The sequence below is a fragment of the Salvelinus sp. IW2-2015 genome, linkage group LG5, assembly GCF_002910315.2.
Source record: "Salvelinus sp. IW2-2015 linkage group LG5, ASM291031v2, whole genome shotgun sequence".
Taxonomy (NCBI): Eukaryota; Metazoa; Chordata; class Actinopteri; order Salmoniformes; family Salmonidae; genus Salvelinus; species Salvelinus sp. IW2-2015.
In genome coordinates, this window is record NC_036844.1 from 22733604 (window position 1) to 22741949 (window position 8346).

Consider the following 8346-nt stretch of genomic DNA (forward strand, 5'->3'; position numbering starts at 1 on the left):
CTCCCTCCCTCTCATTCTCTTTCCCCCCTCCCTCTCTAACTCTCTCCCTCTCCCCCATTCTCTCTCTCTCTCCCTCTTTCCCCCCTCCCTCTCTCGCTCTTTCCCTCGCTCTTTCCCCCCTCCCTCTCTCGCTCTTTCCCCCCTCGCTCTCTCGCTCCTGTCTCTTATACACATCTAGATGTGTGGTGAGGCCCACAACAGGGATGCGGTAGAAGCCTGCGGTGTAGGACACAGGCGTGGGGGTGAGGTGGTCGTTGGACTGGGGAGGATGACTCACGAGGATGGCATACACCTGCAGACACAAGTACGGGGATTAAAGAAAAACACACACGTGTAAAGAGAGGTGAAAGGATAATAAAGTGTATGGACTATTGATTCCTCACTGCGACATGGAAATGTCAAATCAGCTCTTTCCTCTTAAACCATCCTCACTTTTCATTAGCATTATGGCTGCATGGTAGATGGTTATTCATTTGGCTCAAAGCTGAATGACACTTATCCTGGATGAAGTAGACAGATGCTCCTCAATGCAGCTCTACTAACTGTATATCGATTCTTAGATTAATAGGATTCTTGAGAAATGGAACACTGATCCAACTGAGGGGGTAGACAAAGCTGGCATGATATGCAGGCATGACGGTTAGTGTGTACAGCCCGTATGGTTGGGCCTCTTTCATCCAAAGAGCGCTTCCAGGCATCTACCAACCCATCTGTCATGGACCCTCTCTCGAGTGACTAACATGACCACAGGGCCAAGACCATCTCATTGAGTCTCTCACATGGTTAGGTTTCCATCTAGGCAGTTAGTAGGCGCTGTTCCAAGTAAAGGTACATGTAGACCATTGGCACCTTTCTCATCCCTGCAGCCCTCTGAGCAAAGAGCAGCAAAGATATGTCAGCACATAACCATCTCTATCAATTACAACAATCATTACAATGAAGAGGACCGGGGACATTGTAATAGAGTGGAGGAATTAAGGAGAGACCTTTTGTGTGTGTGTGTGTGTGTGGTGTGTGTGTGTGTGTGTGGTGTGTGTGTGTGTGTGTGTTGTGTGTGTGTGTGTGTGTGTGTGTGTGTGTGTGTGTGTGTGTGTGTGTGTGTGTGTGTGTGTGTGTGTGTGTGTGTGGGTGTGTGTGTGTGTTGTGTGTGTGTGTGTGTGTGTGGTGTGTGTGGTGTGGTGTGTGTGTGAGTGAGTGAGAAAGAGGGATGGGAGGGGTGGTTCACGCCTCAGTTCTCTTCACTACATGATATTGCTGCTTTCAGAAGCAATGTAATGCTTAATGTGAATGGGATGGACAAGGGTTTTAGCAATGTGTTTCAGTGTTGGAACAAATCTCAAAGGGGTAACATCGCAATGCATAACTTATTAATGTTGTTTTCATTGTTAGGTTTAAATTGCACAAGTCGTATACACAAAAGATATTATGACCTAAAAAGAATCGCACTTGAAGTGAAAAACACAGTAATTTTTCGAGTCTAGAGCCAAAAACAATTGCTTTCCATACACTTGTGTGTCTCATTATTGATCTAGTAATAACATAAACCAAACAGTTACAACTACCCATTTCTAATGTCAAATCATACAATTTTCCATAATACAAACTAATCGCCCTTCTCGGTGACATAACGGCAAATGAGCCAAGGCATGCACCCCAGCTGCTACCCCTGGGATGCTTTGATGGACGTGCCCATTGCGTAGGTGGCCATGTTGGCCTCCTTTTAGGCAACATTTTGTCACATGGCACGAGCTGTGAAAATAGAAACTGCAGTAAAACTCATTTAAGAATGCGTCACTCATTTCTCTCTTGGTTAGTTAGTTTGTTTGCAGTTCAGCGGATCTGCAGCTGTGTACACTGAAGTGAGTTGGCCTCTCATCCCCCACAAATCTGTGTGTTTTTGGCCCTTAGATAAAAACAATCAGTCCATGGCTTTTAAAGGATATATTGATTGTCCAGTTCTAAATGATAAAGAATAACTTTTGTATAAGATTTATATTATCCCTTGAACACATAGCTTTGTCTGGATAATAGACTACAGATATGGGGATAGAGATTTAGCCACAGGCTCACTGCCCATTTTATTTTTCATGTTTTGCCTCAAGTTCTGGTTTGGTAGTTACTCATTATATTGGCTACTGCTTGTGTGACAACAACATATGGATATCCAATGTATAAATAGGTATCATTTCATTTCAGCTTCCATTTGTATTACCATATGTGATGGATCTCTTAAAGGCTTGGCTGCAGTTTCATAGTATTGTTATCATAGCCTAGGCTTGAAGAAATATTGTATATTAGAGTAACAAAATGTATATTTGCAAGAAACAGATTTTTTTCCTAATATACAGTCCCATTTTTAACCATATAAACTGTCCCATTTTTTAAACAAAAAATATAAACTGCAATAAAACATTTGATATTGTTGCAGTCAGCTCCCGAGTGACGCAGCGGTCTAAGGCACTGCATCTCAGTGCTAGCGGTGTCACTACAGACACCCTGGTTCGAATACAGGCTGAATCACAAACAGCTGTGATTGGGAGTCCCATAGGGCGGCGCACAATTGGCCCAGCGTTGTCTGGGGTAGGGTTTGGCAGGGGGCATCGATCCTGTATTTAACTGACTTGCCTAGTTAAATAATAAATAAATAAAAAATAGATAGCAACCTGGACTCAGGGGTAGACACATTTCCAATACGTATGATATGTTATGAATTCCAAATTGTTGTGGCTAATGTTAGCTAGGTGGCTAACTTTAGCTAGGCCAGGAGTTAGGTTAAATGGTTTGGGTCAGGGGAAGGGTTAGCTAACATGCTAAGTAGTTGCAAAGTAGCTAAAACTTGCTAATTAGCTAAAATGCTAAAGTTGTCCGTGATGAGATTCGAACACACAACCTTTGGGTTGGTAGACATTCGGGTTATAAGTGGCTAACGCTAATGTTAGCTAGGTGGCTAACTTTAACTAATCTAGAGGTTAGGTTTGGGGTTAAGGTTAAGGTTAGGAGTTAGGTTAAAGGGGAAGGATTAGCTAACATGCTAAGTTGCAAAGTAGTTCAAAAGTAGAGAGTAGTTGCAAAGTAGCACAAAAGTAGTAAGTAGTTGCAAAGTTACTAATTAGCTAAAATGCTAAAGTTGTCCGTGATGAGATTCAGACCTTTGCATTGCTAGACATTCGCGTTATACACCTACCCATTCACCCCAACCAACTACCCTTCTTTCGTTTTTGCCTTAAACAACCCCCTAGAGTCTATGTCCTAATTAGCATAATAACACAAAATCCCCATCAAAATCTGTCTGTTTTAGCTGGAGATATCTGTTTTTGCATGGACTGCGTCTCAATCCACAGCATCCACCGATGTCTGTCTTCTGCATTTGCGGTGGAAGGTGGCAGAGCTACAGTGGTGTTTGTCAGACAAAAATCGGTCTTCTCACTGAAACATCTGAAACGTCCAAAGCATTTGTACTACAAACAAATATAACCCCTCTATGGAAAGATCAGACTCTCTCTAGGACGCCCACAAGCCTCACAAGACTCATCTGATGGTAGCCTGGTACCAGTTAAAAACGGTTATGGAAGTATATATGGAAACAGTTTAGTGTCCAAAAAATGTGTTAAATATGGGTAAAAAATATATTTTTAAATCTTGATCTTTCTTATATCGCTCAGTGGAGCAGGTTGAGAGCTTCAATTTCCTTGGAGTCCACATCACCAACAAACCAACATGGTCCAAGCACTCCATGACAGTCGTGAAGCGGGCACGACAAAACCTATTCCCCCTCAGGAGACTGAAAAGATTTGGCATGGGTCCTCAGATCCTCAAAAGGTTCTACAGCTGCACCATCGAGAGCATCCTGACTGGTTGCATCACTACCTGGTATGGCAACTGCTCAGCCTCCGACCGCAAGGCACTACAGAGGGTAGTGCGAAAGGCCCAGTACATCACTGGCGCCAAGCTTCCTGCCGTCCAGGACCTCTATACCAGGCGGTGTCAGAGGAAGGCCCTAAAAATTGTCAAAGACTCCAGCCACCCTAGTCATAGACTGTTCTCTCTGCTACCACACGGCAAGAGGTACCAGAGCGCCAAGTCTAGGTCCAAGAGGCTTCTAAACAGCTTCTACCCCAAAGCCATAAGACTCCTGAACATCTAGTAAAATGGCTACCCAGACTATTCACATTGCCCCCCCCCCCCTCCACACCACTGCCACTCTCTGTTGCCATCTATGCATAGTCAATTCAATTAACTCTCTAACTGGTGCCCCCGCACATTGACTCTGTACTGGCACCCCCCTGTATATATTGTTATTTTATTTTTACTGCTGGTCTTTAATTACTTGTTACTTTTATCTCTTATTCTTATCTGTATTTTTTTAAACTGCACTGTAGGTTAGGATCTCGTAAGTAAGCATTTCACTGTAAGGTCTACACCTGTTGTATTCGGCGTATGTGATTAATAAAATTGGATTCGATTTTTTTTATATAGGATTCACTTTAAAACATACTTCCTTTTGAATCATTTTTTGACTACCTGTTTTGCCATGTATCAATATGTTATTCAATGCGTTTCTATGCGCTAATAGCAGTAAGGCCAAATTAAATGTTTATTCCAATATTTTTTTATATATATATTTTTTTATACCTACAGGTCCCTGGTTCGAGCCCAGGTTGGGGCAAAGAGATGGATGGAAGCAACAACAGTGTTCTTTTATACATACCAAACGTAACATATCATACTAATTTGAGTGTCCCGGATTTACTATGTTATGTTTGATCTATGAGATCAGGCAGGAAACAGGTGGCACCGTGGTTATAGTCTAGAATGAGATGCTTACTGGTTTGTTCATTGCAAATAAAGTGATGGTCACAATATATCGACCTCATCTGCCCAATGACTCACATCAGTCAGTTCCCTTGAAGAAGAAACGGGAAGATGGAACACACTAAAGAGGATGATTCATTTCCCCCCCAATAGTGGCCATAGGCTTCATACAAATGTTGGACAATTCTCTGAGCCCTCTAAATTATTTGGATTCATATGATTGACATTGCATAGATGGGCTATATATGTGCTAATGACTCATGTTATTAGGCTATTATCATTTAACACCAATGCTGGTACGCCGGCGCCCTCCTGAGATACCTGGTTGGAGATGAGGTCCTCGCAGACGGAGAGAGCCATCTGGATAGCGTTGGGTTTGTGCGTTACGGAGATGGCGGTCAACTTGAATTTATCTCTCCCGTATATCTGGTTCGCCTGGGTCACTGCATCCTTAAAGACTTGCTCGTACCTCTTCTGGCTCAGGACGGCTCCGATGTTCACTATCTTCGGCTCGCAGCCAGCCCGCGCACAGGAGCACGAGAGGAACACCGCCAGCAGAAACAAACGCATCGTGTAAACGACCAAAACGCACAGTGGACCCCAGATCCGTCTCTCCTTCGTGTTGGCAGGTGGGTTTTCCCGGATTCTGGACTGCACTGTTCACCCGGTTACCACGACTTGAACCACCGTCCCGCTGGACAGTGTGGAAAATCTGCACATTTGATTTAAGTGCAATGCGGAGGAATGTGCATGGTCAGGACCTTAACCGTTGATGGATTATCTCCGCTGTTTCAGAAGCATTTTTTCAAAGATGATTATCTTCCTTTGCCTATTTCCCCCATTGTCTTTCTTCCAATGTCGATATAAACGAGTTAGAGCATATTTCGCGGCGTATGCGGCTCCCTTTGTGCACTGTATAATTGCTCTACCGATCCCCTGTGGGCTACGCGCAGGCTGTTCTGTAAGGTGATAATACTGACGCTACGCTCGGGGCTGAGCGGCTGTCCTTGGTGCTGACAGCTGTGCACGCGCAGTGGTGCGCGCCTCCGCGATCTATCTATGATTTCGCGTTGGCGTTCTTCTGTCACAGGAAATGAATCAAAGGAAGCTAATCATCAACAAAAAGTATTTTCAACATCTCAACAACAATGTTATTCACTATATGACAGAAATGGTAGTAGGCAGTTTAGATTATGAATAGAGCATCAAAGAAAAGCAAGACACAATTGGTGTGTGAGAACAACAATAATTGATCTCATAAAAAAACATCATATGTGATGAAAAACGAATTATTTCTTAAAGTGTGAATATTGTAGGTTACTTTAGGTAGGATAAATAAATACTGCAGATGGTTGCTGCCATTGCAATGAAAATTGACACCTCAATAATCCAGTGACCCAACGATTCCAATATGTGAGATGTTTTCTCAAACAGTACTCCTATAACGCACGGAGTAGATGGACCCAACCCACTGGCCACACTAGACGTTGAATTGATGTCTGTGCCCAGTTCGAAGCCTGCTTGTTTATTTCGCTGGGGATGTGTCTCCGGTCTCAGTTGAACTGGCTCCTGCCAATCCCCATAATTTCATAGACTCAGACCAACCAGGACCACCAATTACGTGTAGGCTACATCCCCTCCCCTCTCCTTTACTTTCAAACAGCCAATCAATTATGTAACCATGTCATCCATATTTCAACCTCTTCAATCATGCAAAACCTCCAACATAAGCACAGTATGCTGCTTGTCTAGGCTACTGCGAGCACTGACATGGGGATATACAAATATAAAAACGGCTGAATAATTTATAGAGTTGCATCTAAAAGCATTGCTCAGCCTGGTGTAGAATGAAACATTGAAGCTCAACTTCTTCCAAAAGTGTGACATGAATGTGTTGTTTTACCTTATTTGTATTGACAGACATGTGTGCTTGTTAGATGTTTTGTTTGATTGTGGGGGCGGGTAATGTCATTTGAAATGTCCCTGAATGGAGAAAGGGAGCAAGGTGTCCAAGTAACCACAGGAGGCACAAGAGCATCCATCTTGCTAAGCAGGGGGGAAATGTTCAACCATTCTGGTTACCTAGGAAACAAGCCTCTCTCTCCACAGTGTTAAGTTTCAGAACATTCATAATGCCTAACATCAAATAACATGTAGGCTATTGAACATCAAATAAATTATGGCACAGCTATTACTTTGAAGCACATCACACTGGAGTATTGACAAAGCAGAGTAGCCTAGGTTTATTTAGACTTAATGTCATTGCAATAGAGTACCACAGTATGAGTCATAATACCCATAAAACCTAGCTGTCAAACAAGAAAATGGTTCCAATCGTTTTTCCACCATTCATTTTTCCCATAGGGGATTTTAGAAACACTTAAAATATGGGCTGTGTTTCGTGTAGGCTTACCCTGGGGTAACGTTTTAATAACAAGATGACTTTTATTAATATATTTGCTGATATTTAACCCCCCAAAAAATGAAATGTTAATGTGGCTATCATAAAGAACTACAAATGCCATGATCTGGATGAGACTGTCGAATCGAGGTTAAGGTAAGTATCTCTGGATTAACTATCTAATGTTAGCTAAATTTAGTAATGAATAAATTGGCTGAATATACTTAAATTGACAATTCTGGGAACTGTGTTGTGCAAGTTTTAAATTGATACAATACCTGTTAGCAAAGGTGTCAGCTAGAGATGACGTGCTGGAGCTTGCAGGGATTTGTGGTCTTGCATGACGTCTACTTTGATGCTAATTAGCATTTTCGAATCTGAGAGTAACTAGAGCCGAAAATATTGATAAATGTCACCTTGTCCGAGAGAGATTTACATGGTTATCAAACCGTCACGCCAGGGTAATCCTACACGAAACACAGCCCTTATTTTAAGTGTTTCTAAAATTCCCTATGGGAAAAATTAATGGAACCATTTCCATGTTTGACCGCTAGGTTTTATGGGTATTATGACACCTCCACTGTGGAGTTCTATTGGAGATAGGCCTAAAGCCTATCCTAGTTCACTGTAAAATAAAAAGTTTTAAAAAAGATCATTCAATGTACAGTTGAAAGGCAAGCAGTTGCAATAGGATTGTGAGTTTGCTATAAAAAGAAAATCGCACACAAACTGTTCGTTGTGAGTTTGCACAACAACATTTTTGCTACGCAAACTCACAATCCTATTGTAGCTGGTTGCCTTAGAATTGTTCATTGAATCAACCTTCTTTTTTTTTTTACACTGTTCTGCCCACATTAAACCCCACACATTTCCAAGTAAAATCATATGTTTCATCTAGGGAAGTTAGGCTATAAGGTCAACAAGGGCTGTAAAAGGGATGGTTTGTTTATAAACCAGACGATTAATGGTTAAATCTCATCTGTTTTATCTCCTTTAATCAATAGTCAATAAATATTTTATTTAGCAGGAAGTAATCTGTGAGCCCTGTTGTGTGTTTACAATGTAAATGTCATAGATTTTCAAATGCAAGAGTCATTTTGGAAATTAGGTCACACTTGATCTAACGTTCTCCT

General features: G+C 42.0%; 1 pseudogene; it reads right to left on the bottom strand.

Moving 5' to 3' along the window:
- Positions 1 to 5829, bottom strand: part of LOC111964071 (glutamate receptor ionotropic, NMDA 1-like) — a 35330-nt pseudogene extending 29501 nt beyond the window's left edge.
- Between the last annotated feature and the right edge of the window lie 2517 nt (positions 5830 to 8346).